Source organism: Mauremys reevesii, linkage group 8, assembly GCF_016161935.1.
Source record: "Mauremys reevesii isolate NIE-2019 linkage group 8, ASM1616193v1, whole genome shotgun sequence".
NCBI classification, from domain to species: Eukaryota; Metazoa; Chordata; order Testudines; family Geoemydidae; genus Mauremys; species Mauremys reevesii.
Window position 1 is genome coordinate 50,660,983 of NC_052630.1, and position 19,044 is coordinate 50,680,026.

The window sequence follows — 19,044 nt, forward strand, 5'->3', positions numbered from 1 at the left end:
CCTGGGTTCTAGTCTTGACTCTGCCACTGACACTGTGTGGCATGTCATTTAGCTTTTCTGGCTTTCATTTTCCCCATTTATAAATGGGGATTAACGCCACTGGAAGTGTGTGACTCACCAGCTGGCAGGCCCCCTTGTGGCTGGACATGGTGTAGCAGGCTCTCCTCCTTTGGCGCCCCTGCTGGCAGCTGCACCAGCCCTGCAGCGGGGTAACAGAGAGTCTGATGAACAATAGTCCGTCATCCTCACGCTGGGTCTTCAGTCCAGCTCCAGATTCACCAGCCCTGGCCCCTGGCATCCAGGGCTTTTAACAGTCCTTACCCCTTGTCAGGGGTTTCTGCTCCACCTTCCCCTTTCCAGAGGCAAGTATAAATATGCAGGCAAGAATCAGTCTAGAGATAACGAGGTTAGTTCAATCAGGGAGGATGAGGCCCTCTTCTAGCAGTTGAGGTGTGAACACCTAGGGAGGAGAAACTGCTTTTGTAGTTGGCTAGCCATTCACAGTCTTTGTTTAATCCTGAGCTGATGGTACAAATAAGTGACAGTCACGTTAACACTACCCTATACACCACTCTATACTGAAAACCACCACAAAATTTCCACCACATGCGTCTGATGAAGGGGATATTCACCCACCAAAGCTTATGCTCCAATATGTCTGTTAGTCTATAAGGTGCCACAGGACTCTTTGTCGCTTTTTACCTAAGAGAATAGCATCTCCTGGGGATGAGACAGGTACAATAAGAACCAAGTTGAAACTCCGCCTGAACAGCGCCCCAAATCCGTACCCCTCTTGAAAGAAATGCTTTGTTTGCTTTAATTTTCAGCCACATCTACACTTCTCACGTCTGGAGAGGAACAGAACAGGCAGTGCCGAAATACTATGCTCTGTTCTTTCGGTATTTCCTGCCCAAATCACGACCAGAAGTAGAAACTCTCTAAGATCTTAGGGGGATGTTCTTGTGGAATGGGCCAGCTAGAAGCAGGATGGACTGGAAATTTCACAAGTGTGCTCATTCCTCTGACAATCATAGGTCTGTCTCTAGCCAAATAATTTCAGTGAGGTTTGGATAAGCATCCAAACATGTAGATGCTTCCTGTGACCCCAACCTTTTTGGGTAGTGCAGCATTTCTTGAATGGGGGTCCCAACCCAAAAGGGGGTCACAAGACTATTGTGGGGGGGGTTGCGAGAATGGCGGCTGCTGGCAAGGCACCTGGCTCTGAAGGCAGAGCCGCTGCTGCCAGGAGCAGTGCAGAAGTAAGGGTTGTATGGTATAGGGGGGTCATCACTTTTGGGGGGAGTCATCACAGCCTGAAATAGTTTCAAGCAAAAAAAAGGTTGAGAACCCCTGGTGTAATGGACTTTCCCTTCACATCTGGCCTGCTGTCACCTCTCTTTTTCAGCCATGCAGTAGGCACAATGTATTATCTGCAAAAAAACACTCAAGGACAGACACTGAGTGGAATAATTATGGCTACTGGATTAACAGAGACACAATAACCCTGGAAGTGACCAGAGGTCACTGGCCATTCATGATGTACAGGGCTGAATGACTATGGGGTTTTCCCCTGTATTTTGCTGATCAACATAGTATACTGTGGTACCTTCTGCAAGAAGGAATAAAGTTGTTGCTGCCAGGTACGGGGTAAATGATTCGGATAAAATAAAATGGATCCCAGCCTTACCATCTGGGTCCCACCACCTGATGTGATGGGGAGCATGGGGTGTTGACTCACAGTCCTAGATCCAGATTTGGGGTGTAACATACAATTCCCATGTGATTTTTGTTAGGTGATTGAAAAGTCCAAATTAGAGTGAATCAGAATAACAAACTGATTAATAACAAAGGGTCAGATTGTGACTTCCTTGCTCATGTTGGCTAGCACTTTACGCCCCAGAGATTACAACAATAACTCCCATGGGACCATATGTGAAGTACAATACTATTCATCCTGCATAATGCAAGCAGAATCTGGCCAATAGACTAGATATTTAGGGAGCCAATAGAAAATGGCTTTATCCAGCCTTAGGACAGCAGGATAGGACAGTACTTAGGACAGTACTGGCACTACAGTAATGTTGTCAAGCCCACACATTCAAAATTATGCATCAGGCCACCAAAAATCGTGAGATTGCCTTACCATTCATGAGATATTTTTAAAATAACACAAGTGGACTCCTTTTTATTTGCCCTCTGATTTTGGGCTTGAGATTTTCAAGCTTTTCTCTGCAACCACGAGGGCTAGAAACTTACTTCTTTTTTATTAAATGAAGGTGGAGAGTCTCACATAATCACCTGACCCCAGAAGCTGGGGCTTGATGAAAAACATGGCCTATCACAAGTGCTGACACCACTGCTGGAGCTACTTTCTCCAGAACTAACCAAGATGCACTGATCTCATCTTCAGAGAGCGGCATGCAGATCCCTTGCTCTGTCCTGAATCAGCTTAACTCCTCCCATAGAAAGTCTGACACAAAACACCCCCGCATTCACACCCTACACACTGCTGCACTCAGCTTTGTACAAAGTATGCCTTGTAAGGGATTATTTGAAAACTCATAACTTGGTGGTCAGTATTGTCCTGGTGAAATATGTGTGGCAACACTGTACGTGAAGTTATAAGATTCCCCTGTAGGGTGTTATTAACGTGTTCCAAACCCCACAGCCCTGCCCAAACAGAATTTAGCAAACAGAGGAATGTGTGCACGGCTTAATTTGCATTTAAGCAGTACACAGCGTCATGAAGCAGGAAGGGAAGACAAAGAAAGTTTGAACAGGTGAAAAAACCAGCACAGAATATCTTTCCATATAGAGTCTTTGGCTCCTGGTTCTCAGCTGGAAATGTTTTTAAAAGGGGGGGGGGGGGGAAACACCCCAAGGGATTTTGCTCTCTCTCCCTGCACCTGAAGAGACAAAGGAAGCAGGTGCTGGACTCTGGGGGAGGGGTCCTGACCCGAGAGTTTGGTCAGTAATCGACTGGTGCATGTAGTGAGAAACTTTGCTTGAATCTAATAGTTTGTTAAGTTAGCCATTGGCAAACGTTCTATCTTCATTTTTCTTGCCACCATTTCTGACTTTTATGCCTCATTACTTGCACTCACTTCAAATCTCTCTCTTTGTAGCTAATAAACTCGATTTACTGTTTTATCTAATGCAGTGTGTTCAAATGGAAGTATCTGGGTAACTCCATTGGGGTAACAAGTTGGATGCATATTATTGCCTCAGAGGAATAGCGGATTTGATCTATTTGCACTGTCCAGGAGAGGGCTGGGCAGTACAGGACATATGTTTCTGCGGGGGACTCTCAGACTGGGAGTGTTTTGGGGTCACCCTGTGGACTCTTTAGGGCTGGTGAGAGCCAAGGTGGGGCTGGCTGGCTGCAGCCCACACAGACATGGCTGGGAGTGACTTGCGTGCTGGAGGCTGTTTGTGAGCAGTTCAGGCTGGAGGCTACAGCAGCAAAGCAGTGTAAAGGGCACCTCAGGTTACAGGGCAGGGGTGACACAGCTACACCAGTCTGGATTGTACCCTGGTATGTCACAGAAAGCTCAATCTACTGTAGACCGGCCCGCCTGCCATTTTGGCTCCTTGGTCCTGACCAGGGCCGGCTCCAGACCCCAGCGCGCCAAGCAGGCGCGTGGGGCGGCATTATCCCGGCAGGGCGGCATTTGGCTCCGGCGGACCTTCCGCAGTCATGCTTGCGGATGCTCCACCGGAGCCGCGGAACCAGCGCACCCGCCACAGACACTTCTGCCCCAGCCGCGGGACCGGGGAAGGGCGGTGTAATTTCTAGAGCCGCCCCTGGTCCTGACAGAGAGACCCTGGTGTAGAAAGCAGTCAGAAGCTCGTCAAAGAAAAGAGAGAGGAAAGGATCAGGGACAGAAAGAACAGACAGAGGGAGGAGAGATGGGAGATGCTGGGACAGGGCCTCTGAAATTATAACATACTGTGAGAAGAAAGAAAAAAAAACTAAGGGCCAGACCCTTGGCAGGCATAAATTTACATAAGATACAGCAGTGGTTTTCCACCTGTGGTCTGCAGATCCCTGGCATTCTTCAGACCATATCTAAGGGGTCTGTGGAAGGTTGTCGTTATCACAGAACTGTGGTTTTCAACCTGTGCTCTGCAGACTCCTGGGGGTCCATAGACAATGTCTAAGATTTCCAAAGGGGTCTGCCAATCCATTTGAAATTTTTTAGGGGTCCACAAATAAAAAAAGGTTGCAAACCACTGTGATAGAGCAATGCCCATTTACGCATCTCTTCCTAAAATATTACTGCTTGGAGTTTTCCAAAACTGAAGTCCTTTCAGTCCTCGCTCTGATGCCTGATTTACTGAGCACTGACAATGTGTTCCCCACTGTACAAACATGAAACCAGAGCCAGGTGAATCTGGATTGCAGTGTGAAAAAGCTCCCTTAACTTTAACCTTTCTTCTATCTTCATTATCTTCTTAAATTCAAGCATAATGTTAACATCGAGTGTGTCAAGTCCCAGCTTTGACAGGGTAGTTCCTTCAACTCCATATCCACCTTCAGCAGCCGCACTGTGTAACTAGAAAGGGGGCTAGACCCAGCATCTTGATCCCTGAATTTTGAGGGGTCTAAAATCTGGATCCAAACATCACACTTCAGGCCTATACTGCCTGTGAATATAAGCAAGCTAAGCAAAATAATTGCATATGCTCTGCCTGGCCCAGAGAGTGCTGAAACAGGGCAGATGGGCCAATTTACACATTCTTCACAGGAAGGGCTAACAGCATTGCTGTGTGAAACTCAACCAGTTTACATCTCAGGTGTTGCATTTTATTAGTTCCATTCGCTCCCTGTGCATTTTTTCTTCGAGCTCTGGGTTGAAACTAGGGTGACCAGATGTCCCAATTTTATAGGGACAGTCCCAATTTTTGGGTCTTTTTCTTATATAGACTCCTATTACCCCCCCCCACACACACACACACCCGTCCCGATTTTTCACATTTGCTGTCTGGTCACCCTAGCTGGAACACACACAAAATCACAAAGCAAAATTTGGCCAAAACTGCTAGGTTTCATGCTGTAATGACAGCAGCAAGGAGGGGCCTGTGGGTAAGAAACAGGACTGAAAGCGACCGTCTCTAATCGGAGTTTCATTCTTGGCTCTGCCACAGCATCCCTGTGTAGTGTTGATGTTGTGCCTTGGTTTCCCTCTTTGTAAAACAGGGGAGGTTATAAGGCTTAATGTGTTAATGTTCATAAGTGCTTTGAGGACCTTAGAGGGACAGTGATATAAATCTAGGAAGTCTCACTACTAAGCAAAACCATAAATTTCATGCAATTTTAATGCAAGACCCCCAAATTGGCCTAGGTCCTCTTGTAATCGGGCCTGTATTTGTCTGAAATGTTGGGGAACCTTATCGAGGTCTTAGACGTCATCATTCATATTTCAAGTTCATGACAATACTGAAATCAGGACAAGTTTTGCTTGGCGTTGGGCTTTTACAATTAACATTTTGTTCAGCTCTATTTAAACCTCTCCATATGCAGAGCATTAGCCCCTAACCATCAGGTTTCTCCTATAACAAAGACATTCTCCAGTTTGACAGGTTTCTCTGTGTTTGAATGTTATTTCTGAGAACATTCAATAAATAGCAAGGAGGTTTCTGAAATGTGTTCTGATCTCTTCCTTCTGGCACAGGCCTGTTTTTTCATAACTAGGTTTCCAAAGATGCTTCTATTTATCATTTTCATGGACTATTGCAATGCCAGGTTCTGGACACACACTGATGGCTCATTCCCTGATTCTGGTGATATCTTGATGGGATTTGCTCCTCCTCGTAACTAAATTTGGTCCAAACCAGAATGCTGGACCTAACGTAGAAGAAAATGATATGGGTTAGAAGAGACCTGTTACCAGATTTGCCCGTTACTTTGGGGTACGCTCATTTATTAGGGTTACTCTTTGGGGTGGGGGGGTTCTGTAATTCTATCAATGTACTGCTTGTGTCATGTGTGTTCTCATACGGCGCTCTACTTCTCCCTTCTGCAAGTTCCCTCCCATTGGAGCTATCCTGCAGGAGCTAGGTTCCCCAGGGCTGGGTTCTTCCAGCCCCAGAATCAGACGAACACACACACACATTAACAGAGCGTGTCTGAGAGGACCAGGTGAATCAGCACTCCCAAGCTGACCCCTTATATGTCTCTGGACTCTGCAGGCTGGGTTGAGCAGCATTTCCAATCTGCCACCCTCATAGGCCCTTGGATTCAGCAGGCTGGGTCGAACCAGGCTTTATCAAACCAGACCTTAAAACCTCTAAGGATGGAGAGTCCACCACCTCCCTAGGTAACCACCCTCCTAGTGAAATAGTTTTTCCTAATATCCAACCTAGACCTCCCCCACTGCAACTTGAGACCATTGCTCCTTGTTCTGTCATCTGCCACCACTGAGAGCAGCAGAGCTCCATCCTCTTTGGAACCCCCTTTCAGGTAGTTGAAGGTAGCTATCAAATCCGCCCTCACTCTTCTCTTCTGCAGACTAAACAATCCCAGTTCCCTCAGCCTCTCCACATAAGTCATGTCCTCCACCCTCCTTTAATGTGATGAACTTTGGATTTGGAATTGGATCTGAATTTTGCTGCTTGGGCCCATCGCTATTTGTAACCAGTCCTCCTCAAATACCAAGGAGACATTGTCAATCAGAGAGGGGAAGGATGGAGCAGCTAGTGCACTAGCTTAGGCCTCCGGCAGATATTGGGCTCAATCTGCTCTACCACTGACTGCCTGTGTGAGCTGAGCCTCAGTTTCCCACCTGTACAATGGGGCTAATAGCACTGCCTTACCTCACATGGGTGTTGTGAAGTACTCAGCTACTAGGGTAAGGATGGCCATAAGACTAGACTGATCATTGTCCCAATTCCTGCTGTACCACCTATGCAGCAGCATGAGATCAAGTGCAGAGGACTCTGGGGTTCACCGGAGGAATGCCACTTGTATACAACTTGACCCCTCGCTTGAGATCCCCCTTCTCTGTTTTGCAGGAACCCCCCCATCCCCCAGCTGAGGAGGAGATCTGTGGTTCTGATGGAAAGGGAGACACCAAGTCCAGGTCTGAGAACCGGTCCGTTTTCAGGGAGATATTGGCTTTGCTCCCATGTGAGAGAGGAAAGCAGGAAGTTTAAGTCTAGAGAAGGTTTTATTTCCATTTCCCCATAAAGCACATGGCCCAGCCCAGCCTGTGGAGCGGCAAGGCGAGATAAAGGCTTGCTGTTTCTTTTTTCTTCCCCTGACAGACTCAGAAGTGCAGCACAGGTGGCAAATTAGCCCTGGTTCCTTGTTAATTGGCAGGCAGGAGTGTTCTCCTGCTGTTCAGGTTGTCATAAGCTAGCTCAGCACATTTGCAGATTTTTTTTCCTGGCAGTGTTTTTTTTTAATCTTTGCCGTCTTTGAAAGCTGTCGAGGGCTCTGATCCACCCATGTTGCGCTCCCCAGGGTTTCCTCAGGCCGAAAGGGTCGGGGAACTTGAAATGGCCGTTCCCCAGCAAGATTGGGGGATGATTGACATTTGCTCGGTGAGAGCTGGATGTGCTTGTGCTGCCAACTCAATGACTGTCCTAGCTGGGGCTGTCAAGAGATGCCCGAAGGCACAAGAGAGATTGCACAGGCACCCTGCAAAGTGGGAAGCAGGAGGTGGGGAAGAACAATGGTGGGTGGGTGAGTGAGTATAATAAACAGCGCTAGAGCCAGACATAGGATGAGATCAGAGGAGGAAAGGCAACGTAACAGCAATGGCAGGCATGGGACATGCTGACCCAGTGACCCAGAGAAAGGCCTTGTTCTTTGCCTGGAGTGCATACTGTGTCTCTAAAAGTTGGGAGATTCAATCCACACTATATGAGTGGATCCTGAAGTCCTACTCACGGGGAGTGATGTGCTCAGAGAAAACTTGCTTCTGTCCTGAAGCCTGAGGGCCAGATCTTTGACTTCAATGGAGCTATGGCATTTTACACCACTTGATAATCTGACCCTGAAGGAGCTGGGCCTGGACAGATAGATCCAGAGACCCAGACGGTACAAACTGGTGTAGCTCCACTGAAGTCAATGGAGTGATGTCTGTTTCCATCAGCTGAGGATCTGGGCAGTAGTAAAAAGGCTTGAGGAAAGGGAGATAGGGATGCTCGTGCTGGAGGGTTGATCTTATGGAAAGATCAGTTAATCTCTAAGGAAGTGGTGGAATCTCCATTACTGGAGATTTTTTAAGAGCAGGTTGGACAAACACTTGTCATGGATGGTCTAGATAATACTTAGCCCTGCCATGAGTGCAGGGGGCTGGGCTAGATGACCTCTCGAGGTCCCTTCCAGTCCTAGGATTCTACGTACACCTGGCACTAAGCAGTCCTTTCCGCACAGTCAGTTGAGCAGACAATACCAACCTATACCCTAGAGCTGCACTGGTGAAATTACCTTGGAGCAAGTAGTGTAGATTAGTTATTATTCTGGGGGCTTTACATTTTGGGAGTTGAGACTGATTGTAACGAACACCGTATTTGTCTGGATGCAGAAGCTAAGTTTTCTATATTTTAAATAACCATATAAGCACTTGGAGCTTGCTACAGCCATTTTTAAAATGACTCCAAATATGATAATAACTAGCTATTATGGAGATCTCAGAATTCTTCACAAAGGAGCCAAGTTAGAGAGACAAGGTGGGAGAGAGAATATTTTTTATTGGACTAACTGCTGTTGGTGAGAGACACAAGCTTTTGAGCTTACACAGAGCTCTTCTTCAGGTCTGGGAAAGGTACTCCAAGCGTCACAGCTAAATGCAAGGTGGAACAGATCGTTTATCTGATGTAGCTAGAATATGTGCTAAGGGACCATTCAAGATAGAGTGGCCCATTAACATGCCAGACAAATATCCACCCCAAACTCCTCCATTTCATCCTCCCCCATAGCAATCTTACATTCAATAACAAACACTGTGTCCAAACCATGGGAACAGCCATGGGTACTAGGATGGCTCCCCAATATGCCAACCTCATTATGGGCCACCTTGAAGAAGAATTTCTGGACCAATGCACCACAAAACCAATGATATACTTGAGATACAATTGATGATATTTTCATCCTCTGGACAGACAGCTTAAACTCCCTCAGAGATTTCCATCACAACTTCAACCACCACCACCTGTGCATCAAACTCTCTACGAAACACTCCCACACTAGTATCAATTTCCTAGACACCACAATCAGCTTCAACAATGGAACCCTACTGACAACAATATTGAAGAAACCCACAGATCACCATAACTACCCCAAACACACCAGCCAGGCACTCAGATACCACAGAATAAGGTACCACAGCTCTGAGGAGAAAGCCCGGGATACACACTTTCATACACTTAAAATGGCCTTCACCAAACAAGGACACTCCACCAGTGAAGTAGATCACATCATGGAACAAGGCACCCAAATATCCTGAGAGAACCTGCTTCCATACAGAAATAAAACCCCCTCCAACCACACACCCTAGTTGTCGCCTACCATCCCACAGCGGAACCCATACAGGATCTCATCAAACTACAACCCATACTCGATGGGGACCCCATTCTGAAAGAAATCTTTCCTGAACCCCCCTCTTCTGGCCTTCAAACAACCCCCACAACCTCTGCAAGCTCATAATCAGAAGCAAGCTCCTCACAGACCAGGACACGCCAGCTCAAAGTGGCACCAGACCCTGCCAGAACAACAGATGCAAAACTTGCTGACATATCTCCATTGCTACAATGATTAACACCCCCCACAACACACCTCACAATATGTGGTATACCTCATCCAGAGCACTAAATGCCCCAATAACTCTGTGGGTGAAACCAGACAATCACTGTGCTCTCGAATGAACTCACACAGGAAAACTATAAAAGGCAAAAATGCTCCATCACCTGTGGGAAACACTTTTCACAAAGTGATCACTCTATATCTGACCTATCAGTCCTCAACCTCAAAGGAATGCTGCCCAACACTTTCAAAAGTCAAGCCTGGGACCTTAAACTCATAACTCTGCTAGACACTAAAAATCATGAACTGAACAGAACAGACACTAGATTTATGTCTTATTACAACAATCTGTGACCCACTAACTCCCTCTTTTTGTCCTATGACTCCAGAGATGTTAATGGGCCACTCTACCTTGACTGGCCCCCTAGGCTTTGTCTACACTGGCACTTTTGTTGCTAAAACTTTTGTCGTTCTGGGGTGTGAAAACACACTCTCCTGAACGACAAAAGATTTAGTGATGAAAAGCACAGATGTGACAGCACTTTGTTGGCGGGAGCAGCGCTCCTGACGACAAAGCTACCACCCCTCGTTGGAGGTGGTTTGGTTTTGTTGGCAAGCGAGCTCTCTCAATGTCGATAAAGGGCGGCCATACAGTGCACCTTACAATGGTGCGGCTGCAGTGGCACAGCTGCGCCACTGTAAGGTGTGCAGTGTAGACATACCCTTAGAATATATGTTAAGTACTTACGCTACACAATCAGTTCCACCTTGAATTAGCTGTGTGGCTCAGGGTACCTTTTCCAGACCTGAAGAAGAGCTCTGTGTGGTTTGAAAGCTTATTTTATTGGACCAACTGCTGTTGGTGAAAGAAAGATATTACCTTGCCCGCCTTGTCTCTCTAATATACTGGGACCACCATGGCTACAACTACACTGCATACAACAAAGGAGGCGGGTGTCCATTTTGAAGATGGAGAAACTGAGGCACAGATAGGTGAAGTGAGTTGCTCAAGGTCACTCAGCAGGCCAGTGGCAGAGTCAGACAGAGTCTAGGTTTTCTGAATCCACAGCATCCTCTCTACTCAATCATGCTGCTTGTCAATAAGCACTTTAATCAATTAAATGAAATAGTTTGACAACACATAATGCTCACTTCACCGCCCACTGAAAGGCAGCCACCTCTGAAGCACAGATCTACATGGGGGCTAACGCTTGCATACAAGCATTTGCAGTTGACATTTTCATATTTCACTTTCTTACTGCCCGAGGGAGCCATCTACGGAGCTCAGAAGGCAAATCTCTTCTGATGGCACTTCATTTCCTACGACATGAATTACTGTGGGAAAACCAGATCGTGCACTAATATGGCCCCATAAATACCTCCCTGAGCTGTTCAAAAGCTCCTAAAAAACAAAGAAATGCTGATACCAAGATATTTGGCTTCGCTCGGGTTTATTCCCCCTACTGCTTATTTTGGCTTCATTCAGGTGCTTGTGGAACCTGAGTCCTGTGTGAAGTTTGGCAGCTGCTTAACAGCAAAGTGCAACAGGCGCACACTGTGCCTGCCGCTGATGCTGCCTGGGGGCCTGAGTGAGACAGAAGGTTGTTACTCAGAGTGGAATTTGCCCAGAACCTGAGCTTCCCTCTTGTTCCAAAAGCCATGGCCACAAAGGACTCCTGGGTAGGATCTCAGATGCGTGTCTCTGCACTTCCTCCCCTAAGTGGGAGAGAACGAATGATATTATCAATAACTGGTCTTTCATTTTTGGATCGTCCTAAAGCCGTCTCTGGGACAGGCTTGGTTAATAGAATTTTCAGCTCCAGGGAGCCTTCCATTGTAAAACTCACAAAGTTCCCAAAGTGCTGAAGATGCCCCATGAAACATGTTGGATTCCTAGGGAGATCTCATCCATAACTACCTGCACCTTTTTCCCCCACACCCTCTGCCAAAACAGAATGGCCCGATCTCTCTCCTGTCCATCAACCAAGAGACAAGCCCCTTCCCCAGGACTATTCTTTTGGGCTCCTCTCACCTCTCCTTTGCTCCTCCTCTTGGATGAACCATATACTTGCCTTATGCACAAAGGGAGACCATGTTAATGGGAAGCAGGGAGGGTCAAAAACAAAGACAGGAAAAGAGACTATGGCCTACGCAATGTTTCCATTCATGTGTATTTCTGAGCTTTGCTTTAGAGCAGTGATCACCAACCAGTAGATCACGATCTCCGGCGGCACAGCAGGGCTGCCGCAAAGACAGGCTCCTTGCCTGCCCCACCCCAACACTGATCCTGGAAGCAGCCAGTGCAGCCCCGGGGGTGGGGGCAGGGGTCCCCCTCTGCGCGCTGCTCCTGTCTGCAAGCACTGCCCCCGCAGCACCCATTGGAGCCACGTGTCACCACCACCCCCTGGGGCCGCAGTGGCACATTGGCCCCTTCTGGGAGCAGCGTGGGGCCAGGGCAGGCAGGGAGCCTGCCTTAGCGGCAGCCATGCTACACCACCACTGGGAGCCACTGGAGGTAAGTGCTGCCCGGTGGGAAGCCGCACCCCAACCCCCAGCCCTGATCCCCCTCCCAGAGCCAGCATCCCCACCCCATCATGCACCCCAACATTCTGCCCCAGCCCAGAGCCCCCTTCAGGAGCCAGCACCCCACACTCCCTCCGGCACCCCAACCCCCAGCCCTGATCTCCCTCCCAGAGCCAGCACCCCCACCCCTTCATGCACCCCAACATTCTGCCCCAGCCCAGAGCCCCCTCCTGGAGCCAGCACCCCATACTCCTTCCGGCACCCCAACCCCCAGCCCTGATCCCCCTCCCAGAGCCAGAACCCCCACCCCCTCCTGCACCCCAACAGTCTGCCCCAGCCCAGAGCCCCCTCCAGGAGCCAGCACCCCACACTCCTTCCGGCACCCCAACCCCAGCCCTGATCCCCCTCCCAGAGCCAGCACCCCCACGCTCTCAGGCACCCCAACATTCTGCCCCAGCCCAGAGCCCCCTTCTGGAGCCAGCACCCCATACTCCTTCCGGCACCCCAACCCCCAGCCCTGATCCCCCTCCCAGAGCCAGCATCCCCACCCCCTCCTGCACCCCAACATTCTGCCCCAGCCCAGAGCCCCCTCCTGCACCCAAACTCCCTCCCAGAGCTTGCATCCCCCACCCCAGGCTCAGCCCAGAGCCCTCTCCCACACTGTGAACCCCTCGGCTCCAGCCCAGAGCCCGAACCCCAACTCCTTACTCCAGCCCAGTGAAAGTGAGTGAGGGTGGGGGAGAGCGAATGACGGGGGGGGGGGGAAGGAGTGAGTGGGGTGGGGCCTCGGAGAAGGGGTGGGGTAGATCCTGGGTTACCCTTAAATTCAAAGAGTGATCTTGGACGTTAAAAGGTTGGAGACCACTGCTTTAGAGAGAAGGATGGTCATGTGGTTAAGGCACTAGGCTAGGAGCAAGGGATCTGGGTTCAATTTCTGACTCTGTCGTAGACTCTCTCCTGTGTGACCTTTGGCAAGTCACTTAATCCCTCCGGCTTTCAGTTCCCCAGCTGTGAAATGGGGATGAGAACGCTGCCTTTGTCAGGGGCTCTCTCTTACTATGGTCTGTACAGCACCTGGCACGGGAGGCCCTGATCTCAACTAGGGCTTCTAAGTGCAATGGTAATAGAAATAATTAGTAAGTGCCTGGGCCGGTCCCTAAGCAGTGTCCTGAACATTTACTCTTTCCACCTCTCGCTGAGGGCCTTACAGATGTATTGTGGGTGTGGGGAGCCGGTTAGACCGGGCACGTAGCCACGGGAAGGTTCTAGCCGCTCTGTTGCCCCCACCAGCAGTATCCACATAACAGTCCCGAGGCAGATGTGCCATTGCACAGTCTGATTGCCAATACAGCAGGCTACAGTACATGGTGAGTGCAAAGCACGTGCCTGAGGGAGACCCACACGAGCCTGTCTGTCACAACAAGTAATGTCGTTCCCAGAGAATTAACAGGTGCGGTCATTGCTCCTTCTAGCAGTTGACTGAGCTGCCAGGCAGCCATGTAAAGATGTTCTCCAATGGGAGGGGCCTCTGGTTGTGGCGTGCAAGGTCCCAGCTTCAAGTCCTGCTGTCTGTGTGTGTGTGAGGGGGCACAGGTTGCTACATTGTATCCAACCATGTAGTGCTGTGACTGTTGTCTGAGAAAGCAGAGATGTGATGGACGCTCCTCCTGCAAAAGGGTCAGTCCAGAATGGAGGTGAGGGGTGACGGAAGAGAATGCAGGGTCAGGAATTGAACAGCACGACATTTGCACCGTAATCACTGGGCAAGCTACCTAGCAGGAGCCAGAGGACGCTTTGCCAGCTGGCTAACGGACACTCCTGTGCAAGTTACTGCAAAACTTTTGTGGCTGTGACTTTAAAACATATTGAATTTTTCTTAAATGAAATCCTTTGGGGGTGGCTAAAAGTCACGGCTCTTTGGTGGCCCACGTGAAGAGCGCTTGTGATCTCAGTCCAGCTTCCACATGCTCTCGGGCTCAACGTTAATTGGCAGTCCCAGCAGAAAGAACAGGATTTAAACAGGCAGGGAGACTGGTGCCTCTGGTCCAGAATCCTGTCTCTGAGCGTGGCCAGTACCAGCTGCTTGAGAGGACATAGTTATATTCCAAAGTCTACTTACACCAAGCAATTCACTGTTCTTAAGGGGCAAGTGAAACTATTGTGTCATGAGGAAGAATTGGCCAGTGGCTAGCGCATGTGTCTAGGGCTCGGGAGAGTGGGTTCCAGTCCCTTCTCTGCCACAGCTGTCTTGTGTGATGGACAAGTCACTCGGGGCTCAGCGTGCAAAGGTCCTGAGGCATTGCAGTCTTCGGCACTGCACGGCCTAGGCGTATGACGGGGGCTCATCCTGGACCCGCCTGCCCACAAGCTGTCTTTTGTATGGGACCCAATCCTGTAGAATGCCTCAGGATCAGGCCCTCTGGTGAGATAGGTGGGGGAACATGGCCTCCACCAGGGCTCCAGCTTGAGCGAGGGCTCTGAGCAGCTTGTTGACTGTGGGGCAGCATCCAGATCCAGGCAGCTTTGCAAACTCACTGACAGAAACTTAGGCCCCTCCAGGAGGAGGTGGCAGCTGAGTACCGGTTTGGAGAATGTCAGAGGTGCACTGGAGCCTTCATGTTGGACTTAGACACTTAATATCTTTGTGAATATGCGTCAGTCTCTCGGGGGCTCAGCTCCGTGCCTGTGAAATGGGTATTATAAGCCTGTCCTACCTCCTAGGGTATTGTGAGGATGACTCCATTAAAGAAAGAGCAGTGCTCAGACCCTCTGGCAAGAGGGGACGTACAAGTACCATGGTCCCATGTCATTTCATTAGCTCCAGCAGCTCATAAAGGTATGGGAGCTGATTTCATGTCTGGGCTGTTACATTTCTATGATATTTTTGCACATTTGGACAAAGGGCCATTTAGGGGGAGGTGCAGCGGGATGCTTGCCATGCTGCTGGCCACAATGTACCTGGTCGGTGGAGGACTTCCATTTCTGGAGCTTAGCCAAATCATTTCCAAAATTAAAACATGCATGCACAAGTCCCAGGTTTTATGACAACTTTTTACACATAACCCACTCAAAGTCTCCAGCGATTAAAGGCCCAGAGAGCTAAGAAGTTGGTTAGGGGAAAAGAGGAGGAATCAGACATTGAGATAACGCCAATTTGTGTTAAATATACATACCATAAATATTAAACAGACATAATTGGCGCCTTTGGGATACCAACTTTTCTCCCACTCTCAAGGAATTCCTAATGATTAATGCATGCTGGCTGGATCGTTAGCCTGGTGCAGATCGCGCAGACTGCCTGGTGCCCAACTGGAAGCCATTAATTATTCTTTTTATTACCAACAAAAGTAAAACAAAAAACCCCACACCCACTGAAAAAGAAAGACTCTTGTTCAGTTCAGAGCCTACAACAGAAGAGGCTGTCAGGCTGGGCCGCTTCATGTGATGTCACAGTCATGCTCAACTGTCATTGGTTAAGCTGTGATGCAGCAATCAGAAAGCTCTGTACTCGATTCCATATGCTGTAGCCTGTGGTAACTCCTGGCTAAACAGGAAGCATGGTCGAGTGGTTCAAGCACAGGACTAGGAGTCAGGAGATGTGAATTCTGTTCCTAACTCTTACACGCACTAGCTCCATGATCTAATGCAAGTCATGTCATTGCTCTGTGACTCAGTTTCCCCCTCTGTACAATGGAATTAATAGCACACCCCATCGTGTGTAGAAAAGGAGGGGGGATCAATTGTAAACAACTTTGAACTCTTCAGTTGACAGCTGTTACAGAGGGCAAAGCATTCTCTCTCTGCTTTGTTTTATGGCAGAGGTCTCCAGGTGGTGCTGTGACAGTCCTACAAGGTTTTTTTCCCTCTTAGTTTGTGAGACAGATTTTTAGTTTTGGAAAGATGCTGCAGTGGTGCTGGTTTGCTGATGCCATTCTTTGGTGGAGCTGTTGCAAACAGCAAAGGAGTTTGCTCTCTACCTTAATCTTCCTCTAGAGTCGATTCTTGGGGAAGAGTTGCTCCCTGGGAACCAGGCATTAGTATTCAGACTCAAAGGATTGCTTGCATGCTGAGCACGACCACATCAGTTCCAGGACTGATGTATGCAAACCAAGTTGCACTAAAAATATATCCAGATCTGAGATCACTGAAACAAGATGCTGATTTGCAAGGCCCTACCATCTACTACCCCTGGGCAAAGGTGCAACGATATACCGGTATCATTGTTACCAGATTTGCCTGTTACTTTGGAGTATGCTAATTTATTAGGGTTACTCTTCTGGGGGAGGAGGGGGTTCTGTAATCAATGTACTGCTTGTGTCACGTGTGTTTCATATGGAGATCTACTTCTTCCTTATGCAAGTCCCCTCCCAATGGAGCTATCCTGCAGGACCTAGGTTCCCTAGGGCTGGGTTCCTCTAGCCCCAGAACCGGATGAACACACACACACACTCTCTCTCTCTCTCTCTCTCTCTAACAGAGCAAGTCTGAGCGAACCAGGTCAATCAGCACTTTCCAGCTGACCCCTTATATGTCCCTGGACTCAGTGGGCTGGGCCAAGCAGCACTTTCAAGCAGCCATCCTTATGTGCCAAAGGTACCGCACCAGACTAGAATAAGCCTGAGCAGGCTGGGTCGAAGAGCACTTCCAGGCTGCCACCCTTATATGCTCCTGGACTCAGCGGACTGGGTCAAGCAACACTTTCAAGCTGCCACCCTCGTATGTCACAGGTTCAGCACCTCCCTATCCCTACTTTCAACATCACAGTTGTACTGGTAGTAAACCACTTGATGAGCAAACCCCACAGTATTTTTGGATGCTACAAGGATCTTTAGCTTAAGTAAAAAACGTTGCTGCAGAGTAAATGGGAAGCTAAAAATACAAAAGGGTAAAGTTCAGAGAGAGAGAGAGAGAGGCAACCATCTTAACCATAAAAGTTATTTATTGAATAATAGTGATAACTACACAAGGAGAGGCTAAACAAACATAACAGTTAACCTTTAATAATGTAATACCTGAGAAAAGAAAAACACAGAGCGAGGGAGAGAAAGAGGGGGATCTCACCCACTCCATGAGGCTTGAACTGGTCAGGGTTCCCAGGTGAAGGTGGTAGCTCAGGGTCTTGAGTGCTGGAGACAGGCAGAGCTCCCAGCACGATCAGTCAGGAGAAGATGGAGTCCCAGTGGAACTGATGCATAGTTTGAACCAAGCATCAGAGCACTTACTTGGGCATAGGTAGGGGTTTTTGTAGAGAAAATACAATGGTTCAAGGGAGAACACTAGATTTATTTATGGGTAAACTGATGACTCAATGGTTTTCTTTAGGCTAGACAATAGGAGCTGATCACTCTTGGCTATGGGTGGTGTTTCTTTACCAGGGAGCTCACAATGCAATTAGGCTGCTTCAGTAATTTGGATATCAATCAAGGATTCATTATTAGAATTGGTCTGATAACTGCTGAGCTGGGTGTGTGCAAGCGTAGGTTCATTAACATCTGGAGCAGAGATCCCCCATGATGCCGTGATCCCCTGCTTTTCGGGTCCCATAGTTCAGCAAAGTTCTCTGTTCTCCATTCTGCATGCTAATGGGACAGGGAGACATCACCATATTTCATGCAGATGAGGCTAGGGGAGTTGCTTCTGTTCTCCATTCTGTATGCCAATGGAGATGTCTTAATCTTGTCACTCTTGTCAGGAGGGGTCTAGGTGTGTCTCCCAATGCCCTTCACTGCTCTCTGCAAGCCTTTTCTCTGATCAGTTTTGGTTCAAGCAGAGACTGCTGTGTGCGTGTGGGTCTTTCATGAGTCAGACAGGCTAGATACTGTGCCCTGGCTCCCCAAGAACACAGAGCTGACTGGTATCATTATAAAGTCTTATTCTAGACAGTGTCCAGTACCTAAGCACCAATCATGCTGTCCCAGGACATAACCCAATTGTAACAGAGTAGGATGGGTAATAACTGAAATGGGACAGGAAAGGGCTAACACAATTTGATAGATTGGTGATCCTTCGATTTTGAGGATGATCTCTACCACGGATTTACATATGGGTCCTGAAATGACTCAAGAGTCTGATCCTGGAACCGCAAATCCGCCCGCAGTAGTTAGACATTTTTGGGAGAAAGTTATTTCTTTTTCCTTCCTCCTCTCTGCCACTGCAGCTTCGAGGACAAGGCGCTTCTCCTCCAAGCAGGCCACTGCCTGATGGAGGATATGGCACCATTGGTGTTGGTTGGTGTCTTGCTCTTCCCAGGTTGTGATGTCCACATCAGTTTTCTTGAGATACACTTTCAGTGTGTCTCTGGCCACCATGGGATCTTTGACCCTGGGTGAGCTGAGAGTAGAGGACTTGTTTTGGGAGGCAAGAGTCTGGCATCCGCACACAAAGTCCAGCCCAATGAAGTTGGTGCATGAGGATCATTGCTTCAATGCTGGTGACATTGGCTTCAGTGAGGATGCTGGTGTTAATGCAACTATCTTGCCACTTGACACGAAGGAGCTTTTAGAGGCATCGTTGGTGATACCGCTCCAGACTCTTGAGGAGCTGTCAATAGGTCACCCAGGTTTTGCATCCACGGAGGAGTGTAGGAACAACAATTGTCTTATAGACCTGGATCTTGGTGTCCTACCATAGGTCACGGTCCGTGAAAATGCTTTGGAGCAGTTTCCCAAAGGAAGCACTTGCGCACTGGTTCCTGTGCTGGATCTCTCTGTCGATTTTTGCACTTTGAGAAAGTTGGCTACTGAGGTACAAAAGTGCTCAACTGTCTCCAA

The 19,044-nt window shown here is 48.5% G+C and overlaps 1 long non-coding RNA gene across 1 annotated transcript; it reads right to left on the bottom strand.

Moving 5' to 3' along the window:
* Positions 1 to 5,456: 5,456 nt before the first annotated feature.
* On the bottom strand, positions 5,457 to 15,688 carry LOC120370622. The gene is made up of 2 exons (XR_005583847.1): positions 15,448 to 15,688; positions 5,457 to 5,848 (listed from the first exon to the last, which is right to left on the bottom strand). It is a non-coding gene; the product is annotated as an uncharacterized LOC120370622 (long non-coding RNA).
* Positions 15,689 to 19,044: the final 3,356 nt, after the last annotated feature.